Here is an 18,228-nt window from a genome sequence, read left to right on the forward strand (position 1 = left end):
AAACTAATTTTACTTTTCTGTTTCTGCAATTTTTTCATATAGTTTTACAGAAAACCAGAAATAACTGAGCATTATTATAAACAGGTTTTGAAGGAATGATTTCATGGTAAGAATGAAGAAAAAAAAATCAGTCATTACTCATAGACAAAAACTTAGGGTGTCCCAGAGAACAATTTTAAAGTCTTTCACTCTGGCCTTCAACGAGTCATTTGCCTGGACTCCTGATGGGCTTATACCTAGAGAGGCTTGGAACTTAAAAAAGAGCATCTTTTCCTTCCATCTTTCATCATTTCAGATTGAAATGGCAAAGCGCCTGGTACCACAGGTAAGTGCCAGAAACAGCATTAAAAATTTGGCTCTTGTTAAATGCCTTCGAAGAAACCTCTGTTTTCATCAGGAAATGGCAATTACATGGGTAATATGGCCTGCCAAGGTTCATTCTGGAGAAGGGAAGTAGTCCATAGTGTGGCTATTTCCCTTACATTTGTTTACAGTTTCTACATATTACTTTTCATGGAAGCATATGATAAAAAAAATAAGTAGCTACAATTCAGCAGTATGTATACTATTTATTCTCCTTATAGTTTTAGTCCACTAGTACCAACACAGGTAACCCTTGCATGCATTTATGTATTTGAACAAAATCTTGCAATCAACTAGGATAAAAAATATGTTGGTTCATTTTTCTATTTAATTTTCCCTTCATTATTTATTTAAAATTTAGTTCCTTCTTCAATCTCCTTTCTAAGAGAATTTTAAATAAGGATTTAATCATCTTAATGTTAAATCATACAACTATCAGTAACAGTGTTATATTTGCAACAGGGTTTTTTTTTGTTTTTTTTGTTTAGATTTCTAGTCTTCCTATAACTCATGTGAAAAGCAATAGCTTAAAGAAGCCAAATGTAATATTACAATCTCCTGTAGATATAGGAGTGCTACATACAATCACTCTCCAAAATATTCATAATAAGAACAATGGAAAGGAAACGGAATTTGGGGCAGGGACTTCAAAGTGCTTTATCAGTTCTGGTACTCTCTCATAATGGTCTTTATTAAATCACTTAACCTCATTGAGATTTAAAATTTCTTCACAGGTAAATAGGAATAACACACAAATGTATTTCTGACAGGATTAAATGAGGGCTACATGCTACAACTTACATCAGAGTGCTCTATGGGGAGTAAATCACCATCCAAAATATTATCAAGATAGTTATTTCCAACCTCCACTGGGGTCCTGAAAACACTTCCGAAGGTAATTTTCATCATCTCCACCTTAAGTAGTCAGATGTCGTAAACGCCTGTCTATTCCTCTGCTACTTGTTATTTTCAGGTGAAGTGGCTGAGTTACATCCCATTCAAAGTATTTCCTTGCTGAGCAGACTTGCTTTTATTCATAACCCGAGTTTTTTCCTCCATTTGAAACACAATTCAAGCATCAAAGTGTATGAAAACAAAAACTTATGCTAATAGATAACTACAAGAACACAAGTGAAAGACAAAAGTTTTGTATTTACCAGAAATCAAATACTACAGGGATTGGATAAGAAGCTTTTCAGAGGAGGGAAATCAAGTTAAATGGAAAATATTGTTGCACATTCATGAGGAAAGTAACACAAAAAGAAGTGAAATGGAAAAGCAGCAAAATAACCTACCTAGAGTTTGTAAAATCCAAAGTTTAGATTCAAATGTCCATCTTCTTGGCTTTGTAGCCATGGTAGGATACCTTCATCTTTCTGAAGTGCTTATTATGAAATCTTGAATTTATGCCCTTGGCAAATGGAACATCTTATTTGATCTCTCATGGACATGGGGTAAGAATAAATAAGAACAAGATATACATGTTTTCTTTAAACCGTGAGTTACTCATTAAGAAAATTGGCATAGGGATTTGAATGCTTTCTTGAAATCATATATGAAACTGTAATTTTACTTCCAGGAAATGACTAGCTATTAAATTTATTTCCAGATAATTAATAAAATGAAAGTATTCAAGTAGGGGACAGAAAACCTAGAGATTTCACAATGCTATCAAAGAGTGGCAATGTATTTGAAGAAAATATAAACATTTATCTATATTTTTCACTGTCAATGACAAATACACAGATTGATATAACATTTTTAGAAGAAAAAACAACAACAACACTGATTCTAGGATTGCCAGGGGGAGTCATCTATCTCACCTACAAATGGCCTAATAAGAGGTCAGCCACCTTTGCACAACCACCTTCAATGATGAGAAATTCACCACTCCTCAAGAGAGGCCATTTTATTTTGTCAGCTGTAATTAATATTGAATCCTGCCTATTATTAGAAAATACCTTTTTCACTGCAACTTCCACCATTACCACCCCTTAAATGTTTACAGAATTTTCCCATCATTCCTGCATGTGATAGCCTTTATATATATTTAATATATTTTTATTAATTTCAGAGAGGAAGGAGAGGGAGAGAGAGATAGAAACATCAATGATAAGAGAGAATCATTGATCGGCTGCCTCCTACACATCCCACACTGGGGATTGAGCTGGAAACCCGGGCATGTGCCATGACAGGGAATTGAACCGTGACCTCCTGGTTCATAGGTTGATGCTCAACCACAGAGCCACACTGGCAGGGCTATATAACCTTTTTTAGTTATTACAGTCTGAATCAATTACTCTTTAGGGCTTCTATAGTCTTTTTTTTTAAATTAATCCTCACCCAAGGATATTTTTTTTCCAGAGAGAGTGAAAGGAAGGGGGGAGGAGGGAAAAGAAAGAGTGAGAGAGAAACATCAATGTGAGAGAGATGAGGAGCGAACCAGCAACAGAGGTATGTGCCCTTGACTGGAAATTGAACCTGCAACCCTTAAGTCTGAGGGCCAATGCTCTAACCATTAAGCAACCCGGCAGGGCCAGCCTTTGTATTTTTGAAGATAGTTTCTTCTCCTTGAATTTTCTCTCTCAAACTAAATACTTCACTTTTTAAAATTTATTCTTCTTATGACTTTATATCAGGTGCCTACACCATCCCAGATTTTTTTTTAAAAAACTCCAGTTTCAAAGACACAATGTCCAGAGGTCAGAACACATCAAGAACATAAGATCAGAAACCATAAGACTCCTAGAAAAAAAAAAACACGTGCTTCTTGATATTGGCCTTGGCGATAATTTATTGGATATGACACCAAAAGCATAGGCACCAAAAGCAAAAATCAACAAGTGGGACTACATCAGACTAAAAAGCTTCTGCACAGCAAAAGAAACTGGAGAAAAGATCTGTAAGCCATATGTCTGATAAGAAATTACTCTCTGAAATATAAAAGGAACTCATACAACTTGACAACAATGGCAACAAAACCAAATAGTCCAATTTAAAAATGAGCAAAATAACCAAACAGGTATTTCTACAAAGGACACAAAGAAATAAACATGTATGTATGAAAATATCACTAATATTATTAATTATCAGGAAAATGCAAACCCCAAACCAAAATGCAATGTCACCTCACACCTGCTTGGATGGCTATTACCAAAATAACAAGTGATAACAAGGATACTTTTTTATTGAATTTATTAGGGTGACATTGGTTAATTAATCATATAGGCTTCAAGTGCACAATTTTATACCTCATTTGTATATTGTGTTGTGTGTTTATAACCCAAAGTCAAGTTTCCTTTACCCTGTTTTACCACCCTCACCCCCTTTCCCTCTGATAGTCATCACACTGTTGTCTGTGTCTATCTGTTTGTGTTTTTTATTTTGGCTTAATCCCTCATCTTTATCATCCAGCCCTCCAAGCCCCCTCCCCTCTCAGAATAAGGATTCTTTACAAGGATGTGGAGAAAAGGGAACCTTTGGACGCTTTGGGTGGGAACATTAATTGGTACAGTCACTATGGGAAACAGTATGAAGGTTCCTCAATAAATTAAAAATAGAACTACCACAGGAGTAGGAATTCCACTTCTAGGTCTATATCCAAAGGAACTGAAATCAGGGTCACAGAGGAATATCAGCACTCGCATGGTTAGTGCAGTATTATTCATGGGAGGCAAGGCACGGAAGCAACCTAGGTGGCCATTAATAGATAAATGGCTAAAGAAAATGTGGTAAGTACATAACATGGAATATTTTTCAGCCTTAGAAAATAATAGAATCTTGGCATTTGAAACAAAATGGTTGAATCCGGAGGTCAATTTCCTAAGGGAAATAGGCTAGACACAGAAGGGCAAATACTACATAATATTACTTAAATGAGGAATCTAAAAGAGTCAAACTCATAGGAGTAGAGAGTAGAATAATGGTTGCCAAGGGGAGGGAGGTAGAGGGAGGTGTTATTCAAAGGTATAACATTTCAGTTATACAAGATAAAAATTCCTAGAGATCTACTGTACATCATACAGCCTACTGTTAATAATATTCTATTATACACTTAAATATTTGCTAAGATAAAAGATCTTATGCAAAGTGCTCTTATCACAAAGTAATAATAATGGTGATGGTTAAATAAATAGTTATTTAATACTTATGAAAGAAACTTTGGAGTCACAAAAATTATGATGATATTAATGATGATAGTGATGATGATAATACATGATCTATCATCTCATCTCAGAGGTAGTTTCCCCATAAATCAATCAAGACAATTAGCCTGCTAGAAATTTCTAGTGAGAAGATAGATTAATTTTAGCAGAGTAAAATAAATAAACTTGTGTTTATAAGTTTTGTAAATTTAAAACAATAGGTGATTCTCATTCAGTTATAAAGTATAACTTTTCAAATTGAGTGTTTTACACTGAACTTTAAAATTATTATTGAAGGTGGCATAGAAAGTTATAAATTTTAACAGATGTTGGTATTGAATGATTTTATTATTTTATTTTATTTGTTTGCTTTTTATCATTTACATTGTGGCACTACAATTTGGAGGCTGTGCGGCTTGTTACTCTAAGACAAATCTCACCTAAGAGGATATGGCAGCGTTCCACACTGCCGTCTGATGGCATTAGACCAAATACGGTGAAAGAAAGAAATATTTTGACAGGGGAGATTGCACTTGAACACATCAAAGTGTCAGTTCAGATATGTGGCATCTGAAAAGCACCCTCTCCTCTTCCCCGTTGCATGAAATTTGCCACCTCTCATTGTCTTCCCAGATGGTGTGCTGAGTTCTCTTCAGCTTTATTCCTGGAGAGCTCTAGTCGACATCAATCTGTTATGCCATTTTCTTGTAATACTAATGTGGCTTCTTTATCACTGCCAATTAATCAATGGCACAGAACAGGGTCTTCCTTTACAGCTAATGTAGTTTCTTTTTTTCATATTAAAAAAAATTAAAGAGCAACGACCAGATTGGCAAACCATGTATCTGGCAGACTGTGGCCTCTTAGGAGGCATTCGACTGATGTTAAGGTGAAAGTGTTTTCATATAATGACCAACAACCATATTTGGATGGTATTATCTCTAGCTGCAGAGTGAGGATAATTCTATGAGATAAGAGGGAAATTAATGTTTTTTGTCATAGCACAGTCACCTCTGCCTTCATGGCCTCATATGGCATATAAGGAAGAAAAAAAAACACCCTACCAGATTTGTAAATTTTTAGCTTTCTGTTAGTCTTAAGAGCACCATTGTCATACAAAAGATATATGAAAGCAACTACAGTTGAAATTTATAATTGGATGACTTATTTTAGAGTAAATATACTATAGAACAGACTTGCATGGTAAAGTAACAAGTCATGATATTGGCAACAAATACTCATAAATAAGTATCATATTTTCAAATTTTGTTTTTAAAAATAAAAATGAAGTGATAGTTGGATGCAAGCTGAAAACCTGAAATAGATTAAATTGTATCCACCAGACTCAGTTCATAGAATGAACTAGAGGGACTTCAGGTCCCTTCAAGTCCCACCATAATAAAAATATTTTGAAAATTATTATTTTTCTGGTGCATAGTATTATAGTTTTCAGGCAACCAGGGAACAACTATGCTAGTCATTCTATGACTTTCAGTTCTGGCGAGTAAGTAGTCATACCCAAATCAATTACTTCAGAGCTCTGAATTGAGGCAAATATCCTCTAGCTATTGAACGATGCCTCTACCTCTGTAATGAAATAATAACTATAGAATCAGAAAGCCTACGTATAAGCAAGAAAAAGAAAAAAATAGGAGGAGAAAATAAGATTTCTCATTAGTCATTGGGATTCAATAAGCGATTATAGCAATGGACTTAATGATCTCTAGTTCCTTCGGTAGCTTTTTTAATCCACCTCCTTATAGTTAGTAAACCATGTATGTGTAATGAAAGGTGTGCTTTGAGAACATTAGAATGGACCTTGTAATTCAAGTTAATTTAGTGTAAGCGCTCAAAAAATAGTCTTTTGCACTATGTACTTAATATTGACTGTGTACACAATCTGCAGGGAGGTGTTCACAGGGTAGAAAGCTTATGGTTCTAACAACATAATAAAATATATAAAAGGGAGAAAGGAGAATGGTGTAGTGCAACTCATGGATGCTTAGCACATTAATAAAAATAATTTTGCACTACACAGAAAAAGTTTACCAGGTATGTGAAAGAAAATAGCTAAATCATACTATACCCTTTTTCCCACTGTATATTAATATCACAAAAATATCATTTTTTCACTAGTGTCCAAAGGCACCACAGAACAAGTCTCAACTAAAAGACTGTGGGTACTACATAAAATAAAATCTAGAGGTTATGTCTGGAGCATTCTAACAAGACCTACAACGGTGATCTTGCCTTTGAAAACTCCACAAGGTAGAATTTAAGATCAAAATGTACTAAAAAGATAAAAAGTGGTAGAAGGGTCAATGAGAAATTAATTTTTATTAATTCTGCTTTACAGCAACCACACTCATCCAAACCTGTTTCCACTTTCAAGCTCTGAAACATGAAAGAACTGGGAGAAATGATGTGTCCCTGGCAGTGTTGTTTTTCACCTTAATGTCTTTTATTTAACCCTGGTGATTTCCCTTTCCCTGAGGCTTTACCACTCCTATCATCTTCAAAGTCAGAGAAAATACCTTTCAAATGTTATCTATCTTTTACAGTCTGGATCGAGTACTAACTCTTCTAAAATCTTCTCCTAGGATCTCAATGACCAGAACTCCTATCCCTCCACCACTGTTTATTGGTACTGTGTCATCATTTGTAAGCTTGCATTGCTATATGAGTGCTTTAATCATCTGTATCCTGTCGCTCTCCTCCATAATACAATAATTAATATGTGCTAGCTAACATTAATTAAGCACCTGCTATGTATCAGGCATTCACTCCTACAAGTGATTTACATATTTTTCTTCATTTCAACCTCACAACAACCCGATATAGTTGGGTTGTTATTATCTTCCTTTTAAAAATGTCCAGGTATTTGCCCAAGGTTATACGAGTGCTGAAGACAGAAACTAAACTGAGGTCATTTCACTCCTGAGCCATCACAAAGCTTATCCTACACTGCAAAGGGGGGCAAAATGTCCCACCAAAACATATGCATCTTAAAAATGGCCTTAAAAATACAAAAACAAGCAAGGAGCTTGGCAAAGTTCTTTGGAATTCCATTGCAAATCTTAGTCTGGAGTTTAATAAACTGGGGCAGCTTCTATTCAAGTCCGTCTCCAAGACTTGATAATTCAAGGAACTTAAGCTACATGAGTAAAAATGTTTTATTTTATTAAAGAAAATTCACAACCCTGATACACAGGAACTTCTTGACTTTCATATGCTCAACTTTCATACAACTTTTGTGCCATTGACATTAATATCCCTACCACTTTCATAATCCAAAATTATATTTTCCTACCTTAGTGGGCACACCTACATTTGGAACTCTCATATGAAGTTGCGGCCTGCCTGTTAGCAGTTCAGTTTGGGGAGTTAAACATATTTATCTATACAGAAATGGTTTAACTATTTGAACATTACTGTTTTCTATTTTGATAAAATAGTGTGAGACTTGAAAATCTAAAGTTTACATAGAAAGATACAGATGAACATTATTAGGGCGGCTGAAATGACAGCCTTAGCCAAATAGTTGCTCTACTTAAATTCAACAGAGAAGGAATAAAAGAAAATTGAAAGAACATGAATAAATTCTTGAAAAACAGAAAAATCTTAAATTAGAGATTTAAAAATACTTATTAGATCCTGAGGAATCAAAGTTTATATGTAACTACAAGCTCAGGTTTTGTGACCAGATAGAGGAAAACGTATTGCTGAGCAGGAAAGACAGAATCTAGACTGACTTGTGTTGACTCATTCACTTTGAATAGAGAATTTGTCAAGTGCCCTAACTTCTCTGAAACTCAGTTGCTTACTCCCTGCCCCTTTCTTACTACCTGATATTAGTATTATAAGGATAAAAAGTAAAAGATATATAAATTGTAAGGCATTCTATCTATGCATATTTGTTTATGCTAGTATTAAATATATTATAACCAGAGGCCCAGTGCATGAATTCGTGCACCAGTGGGGTCCCTGGGCCTGGCCTGCGGGATAAGGCCAAAACCAGCTCTCCGACATAAGGGATCCCAGATTGCGAGAGGGTGCAGTCCAGGCAGTGGGACCCCACTGGTGCATGATTGGTCCGGGGAGGGATCCAGAAGGTTGGCCAGGGGGGAAGGACCATGAGAGGGCTCCAGGGAGTGTCCGGCCCATCTCACTCAGTCCCAATCGACCAGACCCCAAAAGCAAAATAACCTACCAGTCGGAGCATCTACCCCCTGGTGGTCAGTGGACATCATAGCGAGCTGTTGAGCAGCCTTAGCATACAATTAGCATATTACACTTCGATTGGTTGGCCAGGCGACCAGGCACTTAGCATATTAGGCTTTTATTATATAGGATGGATCAAATTGCTCAGTGAGTATTGCCACCCTCATGATATACAAAACATCCCCTGCCTTCAGAAGTCTGTAAGTTATTTTAGTAAAAGTGTGACTTGAAAACAGTCACCTTACTATTGTTTAAAATAACATTTTCCTGTTATAAAATACATACATGCTTATAAAAACTGTAAGTCTACATAAAAATTTTAAATAGATATCATTTATAAATCATTCCACTAGTATTACGCCAGTATTCTCCTTTGTGTGTATTTGTATGTGCCAAAGTTTTTAATGTTGATTGCATTGAATACATAAATTGCTATCAGGCATTTCCTATCAATATTATCTCATTCCTTGCTTTTGAATCGTTTAAGAAAATATTTTAAACAATTGCATGAAGTTAACCTACAATGATGGTAAATGAATAATCTGAAATCTCTACAATTTTATCCCATAATGACTGAAAAATACTTTGGTATAGTTCACTACCAACATCAGTAATAATAAAGTCCATATCTGGCATAACTTCTTATAATTTACAATATATGAAAACAGCAATTAGAAAGAACTCTTGCCTGAGATTTAAAAATATACATGGTAGTATTATTTCCATCTCTTCTCTTATAATTTTTACCTTAGATTTAATTCCACTTAAAACATGAAATTATAGAAACACAAATAAGTTTCCTATTATGTGAAAACTTCCTGAGGATGGCAGGAAGCCTGACATCGGTTTTTGTTTCCAAGCATTTATGGAAACAACCATCACTGCTCCTATCCAGAGCCAAATCTGGATAGTACTGGATAGTACTGCCAATCTTATAACCCTGCCCTCACCTTCTACCCCTACTTCAACCTCATAATACCAGGTTGTCAGGGAAAGAGAGAGGCTCAGAAATCCTTCTCCTATTCTTATGCTCTCTGAGATACTTTCTCCTTTTTTTTCTGACCAGTTACAATAGGGAGGTGGGAGAAAAATTCAGGGGTAGATAATACTAGTATATTAAACATTTTCCATGGCTGAGCTAATTGTTGTATGGCTGTAACTTTCATAATATATAGGCATCCAGAGTCAATAGCTTTGCATCTGTCAGTGCCCCTTTGCAAACCTCAGGAGAGCCTTTAAGATTGGATAGATAATCCTCTATCAGAGCTGGCTCGGTGTGTGCTGTCCCAGAGAGTCTGTACGTATAGATTAACTGACCTCTGGGTCCTTCGCTAAATCCCATGCTCCAAATAAAGAAATGACAGTTCATATGTGTCTGCAATATACTACTCTGAGTAGTAGAACATATAAGAACTAATTTATGCTAATAAGACCATTTAAGCAAAGAAGAAAACTGCAAATTGCTTTGTTTTAAATGCTCAAATTAAGTGAATTAATATTTTGTTTTAAGCAGCTTGAATGTGGCAACATGACAAATAAATGTGTGTGACAAAATATATTCATTGAGTGGACTATTTATCCTTAGGGGGAAAATAATAGGGATGTTATCTGCACTGTAATAACAAATCTATATTGCATTCCAGTCACTTATCCAACAAATATGTATTGAACGCAATTAATTGAAGATTCAGTTGAACTTATAGGAGATAAAAAGATAAATGAGATATAATCACTGCCTTCATGTAGTTTAGGTTAGTGTGAGACCATAGAGAATACAGATAAAATACAAAATACAAAGATGCCATAAGAGATGTAGCTAAAAATGTTAGTGTATGCAAAGAGTAAGAAATGGTAGCAGAGAGTGAGAAATAATTGACACCTCTGCAATCAGAAAGGGCATTCTTTGATGTATATTTGAGCTGGGTCTTGAATGGAATTAGAAATGTGAAGATGAGAGAAAATAACTCAATAGAAAATTATGGAAGGAAAAGCTCTAGGGAAGGAAATCTTCAGTGTAAATGTAGACAGCAGCCCAGTTTATTTACTTTCTATGTGACTAGATTTCTGCTGGAGCTCAGTAGAGTCTCACAGGATTTACAGTCTAAATTTCTTAAGCCTCAGTTTCCTCAACTAAAAAATCACCTATAGGATTAGATTAGATGGATATAAAATTTCTTGTGGCTCAAAACTCTGAAAATCTAGGCCATTTAAAAATCACTTTGAATTGTCTAGCAAATATTTATTTTATGAATTTTATATATCGCCCTAACTGTTTTGACTCAGTGGATAGAGCGTCGGCCTGTGGACTGAAGGGTCCCAGGTTTGATTCCAGTCAAGGGCATGTACCTTGGTTGAGGGCACATCCCCAATAGGGGGTGTGCAGGAGGCGGCTGATCAATGTTTCTCTCTCATCGATGTTTCTAACTCTCTATCCCTCTCCCTTCCTCTCTGTAAAAAAAAATCAATAAAATATATTTTTTTAAAAAAGAATTTTATATATCAATAAATTCCTGGAAATAAAATTATCCATATTTTGAGGAAAGACAAAATAAAGATTAGTTTCAGAAAACATGCGACAAATGTAAAATGATAAATATGAATTGATAATATTCAAATAACATTCCATCTAAAATCATGCATTTCTTGATTCTTCATTAAAAGACAAGCACTATCTGAATGAATGAAGTCAATGATTTTCCTTTCATGTTCTAGTCAAAGCACACAAAAGCAACCCTGTTGTTTTGTTTACATTTTTTATTCAAAAGAATAATAACCTTATAGTGTTAAAAAACAACAACTATTAATTCAGAAGAGTTTAACACAAAAGACGAAAAGTCCTTCACCCCTGCTCTCTCATTTCCATTTCTCAAAATTAATTATAGTTAGCACAAACATTTCTTAAAAAGATGCTGACAAATTGCATAACTCTCAGATATGGACTCATATATTCTGAAACATGAAGAGGTTTTTAAATCATTGGTCCACCATTATGGAGTTAGTTTATTTATCAAATATAATCTATGACTAGAAATAGCAGCTCAGCTCCAACTCGGCGGGTATGAAGTTCTTCCAAATTTTCTAAGTTCCAGTGTTGTTATTTTGTAGAGCGTATATGTGACTGAATTTTAAATTTCTTTGTGTTTTAAATTCCAATAAGAACTCAATTCATATTTTACAAGAATTACATATAGGGTTTGTTGAGTGGGGGGTGGGGGGCAATAGGGGGATAAGGACACATATGTAATACCTTAATCAATAAAGAAAAATAGTTCTTTCCGTAGAAGTTTATTGAAAACTAACATGCTAGCCTACGAAGCTAAAAGCTTTATTCGTTCATCCACTTATTCATTTATAAATATTTACTGTGTACTTGATATGCATTATTCCAAGCACTTGAAAACAGCAGGAAATAGCTAAAATAAAATTCCTGCACTCAAATACCTCATAGTCTAGTAGGGAGAGAAAATAGAAAAGATAAGCAAGTAAAATATTTGACAGTAGTAAGGGATACAGGAAAACTAAATACAAAAAGGATAGGTTGTGTCAGGAAAGTTGCAATTTTGACTGGATAGTCAAAATAAGCACTTGTCTGGAGAAACTATGTGAATAAAGTGAGATAGGGAGCTGTTCAGATGAACAGGAAAATCCTATACAGCAGAAGGAATAGCAAGTGCAGCAGTCCTGAGGCAGGAGTATATCTGATATGTTCTAGATATAAAATGAAAGTCAGTGCTGCAGGAGAGAAGCAGCAGGGAACAATGGTAAGAAGTGAGGTTAGTAATCAGACTACAAAGGGCAAGGGTTAAAAAAAAAAGGAGATCAGATTGAATGCCATTGCAATAATCCAAGGAAGAGAGAAGGATGAGTCTTACTTGGGTAGCAACAGTGGAGGTGTTGGGATATGGTTGGATTCTAGACATATTTTGAAGATAGAACTTCATGTTTGACATTTGAATGTGGACTGTGACAGAAACAAGTTAAGAATAACTCCCAGCCCTAACCAGTTTGGCTCAGTGGATAGAGCGTCAGCCTGCAGACTGAAGGGTCCCAGGTTCGATTCCGGTCAAGGGCATGTCCCTTGGTTGCGGGCACATCCCCAGTAGGGGGCGTGCAAGAGGCAGCTGATGGATGTTTCTCTCTCTATTCCTCTCCCCTCCTCTCTATAAAAAATCAATAAAATATATGTTAAAAAAAGAATAACTCCCAAATGTTTTGTTTTGAGCAACGAGGAGAATTTAGCATCTATTTAGAAAATGGTATAAATCTGTGAGTCAGCAACATACGAATTAAATAAATGGGGCTAATTATGATCATAGAAAAAAATTGTCCTAAAACTCAACTCTATGGGGCACTTGAACATTTTGAAGTAGAGGAGACGAAAACAGATGAACAAAAGAGACTGAGAAGACCAAAAAGGTAGAAAGAATATTGGTATCCTAAAAGCCAAGTATAAAATGGTTTCAGGAAGAGAATTACTTGTTATGAAAAATGCTGCTGATAGACTAAGTAAGATGAAAACTAAAGTTTGAGCTTGCAATATGGAGGTTGTTTTTTATCCTGATAAGAGCTGTCTGGTAAGACAGTAAAGTCAAACGTCTGACTGGAGTAGTTTCAAGAAAAGATAAAGGAGAAAATTTGAAGATAGAAAAACGTATTCATAGTTCTAAGAAGCTTTTTTTCTTATAAAGAAAAGAAGAACTAGGGTGGTAGTCAAAGGATAAAGTAGGATGCAAGGAAAGCTTTTTAAGGAAAGGAGAAATAACAGTATCCTTGCACACTGACGATATGTCAGAGAGGAGAGAATTGGTAGGCCAGTGTCTTTGAGAAAGTGATGGTAGAGGGTATTAGACTGCTAGAGGGAGAGACTTAAAAGCATAGACATTTTATCTATAATCACAGGGGACAAGACAGCATGCAGGGACATGGACGGCAGCAACTGTGTAGGTGCGATGCTGAAAATGTCTATTCCAATATAGATATATGTACTGTAAAAACTAAAAAGTTGAAAACGCCACATTTCCTTAGGGTATCGTTTAAAGACACTATAATCTCAGATACATAATAAAAAAATACATTAACAAAAGTGAGTATCTGATGACAAAATTTGTATAACATCATCTACATTTCTTATAATATATATGACAGGTTGACATCTATATTCTATGTTTTCATTGGAAAAATTCTTCAGTTATATATTACATACTTCATTAATTTACATGTCTCAGAATCTAAATGTCTGTATGTTAACTCTAATTTTCATAAACATCATGTAGTGGAGGTAATACTAAGTAATCTAGCACAGTTCCAGGGCTCATGAACTAAAATGTTAAATTAAAACTTCGTACCACCTTCCTGTAAATCTTCTTATTTTGTGTCTTGATCCAAGAAAACAATAAAAGTGAGGCAAGACAGAAGTTGTAATCCCCCAAATTTAAATATTTAATATTGCTGAAGTAAATAAAAATTAAATGAACTTCTTCAAATTCTGCTTAGGTGGCTGTAATATATATGATTGTGGATTCTATTGTATTTTTCATCTCAGTTCTTCCATTTACATACATTTAAAAAAAAACAGAATAAGTAAAACCAATGCTTTTCAGATGTCCAAGTTCATAGAAATTATCTGGGATCTTGTGAAAATCCAGATTCTGAAACAGTAGGTCTGGAGGGGGACTTTTATCTTTCCTCATCTCCTAACAAGGTCTCAGGTCGTGTCCTTACTGCAGGTTAGCAGAGTACATGTGAAGTAACAACTGTCTTCTAATCTAACCACTATGACTTTGGCATTTGCACAGAAGTTAATAAACTAGTTATTTCATGTCTAATTATTTGGGTGATTAGAGTTAAGTATTTTAGTTAAACATTTTAGTTGATCACAAATACGTATATTCCTGGAAGAGTATATAAATATATAAAAACAATTTAGCCTCTAATTAAAAAAACAAAACAAGTAAAATTCACAAGTCCTCAATGCGAAAGGACTTATTCCTTATTTTATTTACATGATTACTGTCTGAAGCATGAAGCCTATTTCCACTCCAATCCACTCAGTAAATAACCACACCAAAGGAATAGAGATGAAGTTAACATACAGACATCTAGGTTGGATCTGACGCACTGATCACACGGCAGAGGGAACACACAGAACAAATAGCATTATTTAAAATTGCAATCCCGTAAGCGGCAATAAAGGTTCTGCTATGACTGCTGTTCTGTGTTTCTCACACCTGCTCTCACTTGCCAGGTTTGACTGGCTCAATCCGCTCTACTAGGGGATCACAAGCATTTGAACAAACCCCCTCAGGGCAGCACTAACCAGGCAGCTAGCACAGTTTCCGAAGAGCTCCTGACACAATTCCCCATGAATTCGTAATAGTGTTTACGTATAGTAAAAGCATGTCACAGGGAAAATACAGCATGCTGCTGGTGGGAAAACTTCCTAACCTGTTTCCATAAAGCAATAAGCTCTCTCTGAAATATTGCAAACATCAAGGACTCACATTGCTTGTGTATTAAAGGAGGATAAGGGACAGGCCATAAAGGTCCGGTGTCAGAGAAAATGTCATTCAAGAAGGCTGGTTCCTACAAACCACCCTTACAGTTTAAGACTCAAATAATAGATTGTACAGTAAATATTTTGTCATACTGAGTAAGAGAGGTGCTCTCTGAGAAAATATAATTTTATTAGCACTCTTGGTAGCTATTTAAGACCATACAAAAAGTAATCCATCCTTAGATTATTTAATGATTAAAGTGCCAATACCTTAATCTACCTTTACATACACATACACTCACACATACACATATCCACCTATCCATGTATGCAGATATATTTTATAGCATGAAATGGGGTAAAGAGTTCACCATTTGATAACAATACTTTATATCAACACATTCTTATTGTTTTACTAGAGGCCTGATGCACGAAATTAGTGCAAGGGTAGGCCTTCACAGCCCAGCTGCTGGGGCCCTCGCAGTCCCAGCAGCCTCCTGGCCCCTGGCTGCCTCTCAGCCCACCTCCTGCCTGCACCCGCCTTGGAATGGTGCTGCCCATGTCCACTGCCACACACCCCTGGTTCCCCAATTCCACGGAGCCCCCCAATCGACCGCCCTGCAGAGGTGGCCTGGGCCTCCCTCTTTGGGGACACATTGATTGCCTTGCCAGTCGGTGGCCTGGGCCTCCCTCTGCGATCATGGGGCAATAGCCAGCCACCCAACCAATCACATAGCACCCGCCTTGGCTGGCCTGGCGCCAGTGGGTGTCATAGTGTGGTTGTCCAGATGGTCATTCCACTGTTTGGCCTTTCGGTCAATTTGCATATTATGCTTTTATTATTACAGATACTACTCATGAAAATAATTATATCCTTAATTAAAATCATTAAGATGAGAAGATATAAGTATGTTTTACTACAATGGCCAAAAATGGCCATTTTCCAGAAGATTAAAAATATATATACATAAAAGTCGATCATTCTGCTGGCTGTGAAGGAAAGAGCCAGTCATTTCTTATTTAAGTAGCTTATTCGACAAATTTTCATTTTTAAGTAATACATCTCCAGTTTTTCCCCCAAAATATTATGCTACAAAGGTCACAGTTCACTTAATCTGCCAATTATTTTATTGTACAAATAAGAAATTTAAGGCAAATATATGAATAAAATACTTTTATTTGTATTGTTAAGTCAAAATACACTACCAGCTCTTGCTTGCATGAATTATTTAAGAGCATATTAATTCTTTCAAGTCACCACCCTATATAATAAAAGTATAATATGCAAATCAACCAAACAGCAGAATGGCCAGTCACTATGACGCACAATGACCACCAGGGGGCAGACGATCAATGCAGGAGCTACCCCCTGGTGGTCCCTGTGCTCCCACATGGGGAGTGTCGCTCAGCCAGAAGCCAGGCTCAAAGCTGGTGAGCGCAGCGGTAGTGGCAGGAGCCTCTCTCGCCTCCACTGCAGGCGGGCGGTAAGGAGCCAGGGGACCTGGACTGTGAGAGGGCACAGGCCGGGCTGAGGGACCTCTCCTCCCCCAGTGCATGAATCTCGTGCACCGGGCCTCTAGTATATGTATATTTAGTATATTTTGTGCCATTTAAAACAGTGTTTACTTTGCTAAAGAGAGCATTGATTTTTCTCCCACACATCTCATTTGATTCTCAATAGAACCTTCATAAAATAAACAAAAATTACTTCGTTAACTAGCAATTTTTTTAACATATAAAGCATCATTAACTTTGGTTTGCTGACTCGAATATTTTGCCTTGTCGTCATCAGCATCATCATCATTTTATTAAGGGATGATATCAGTTGCCTCTTGTTGAGCGGTAGTGAGTTAGGTCACGGAGAAAATATTTTAATGGTCAGAAATAAAGATAGATTGTAGGTGAGGATGTCAACAATGGAATTACAAAGAGCAGAATGTTAGATGCAGTCCTTTGGGAATCTTTCCAGAGATGAAAGGGAGGTGAGTTTTTATTGAACGTGTATTGAAGACCTACATGTATTAGCATGATGCTATACATTTCACTTAGTTTACTTAATCATGCCCTTAGGTAGATGTTGTTAGCCTCACATTGAAGGTTAAAAGAGACAGAGAGTAAGTCAGTAGCCTAATATTTCTGGGCTAATGAGTGGCAGAATCAAACCTGGATCCTCATGACTCCAAAACTTAAGCATTGCCCACAACAGATGAAATTAATGATCTAATAAAGTTATCAGATTTCCCAGATAAAATTTTGTCATAGCCTAAATAAATACCACAAAATTTTAAAATATTTGTGAGTAGAACAAAGGGTATCTGTAGTAACCAGTGTTCTATAACTTATGCCCAAAACTTGTAGATTCCAGAAAGACTAAAACAGTATTTTATTTCTAGTTAGCTAAAGATCTGAATCAATATTTTATTCTTTTTTTTTGTAATCCTCCCCCAAGAATGTTTACTGATTTTTACAGAGAAAGAGAGGGAAAGGGAGAGTAAGAGGCAGAGAGAGAGGAATTTAGACATCGATGTGAGAATTATCAATCCACTGCCTCCTGTACACGCTCAGACCTACTGAATCCACAACCTAGGTATGTGCCCTGACTCAGAATCAAACCTGAAACCTTTTGTTGTATGGGAAAGATAATCTGAATTCATAAAGATCCATTAAAATTTCATTGTTTTAACTAAACAAAACTATATCATACACTTTTAACAACAACAACAAAAAAGTACCACTCACAGTCTCAGAAACAATGACACATCAAATGACAAATTGCTTAGGGTAAAAATAAATCTTAATTTATCATCTAAATTACAATTCCTGAAGATCTCCGTATTGCACATGTTTGTAGATTTTTTAATAACTGAAAAACCATAGTCCATAATTCCCTGAATATCTTTTATGTTTACCCTTGAATCATGCCACTTTTTCTAAAACTTTGAAACAGAAGAAATTTATAAATATAATCCAAACAATACATAAAATTAAATTATGGGCCCAAAAAAA

This window comes from Myotis lucifugus, unplaced genomic scaffold (assembly GCF_000147115.1).
Source record: "Myotis lucifugus unplaced genomic scaffold, Myoluc2.0 scaffold_3, whole genome shotgun sequence".
NCBI lineage: Eukaryota > Metazoa > Chordata > Mammalia > Chiroptera > Vespertilionidae > Myotis > Myotis lucifugus.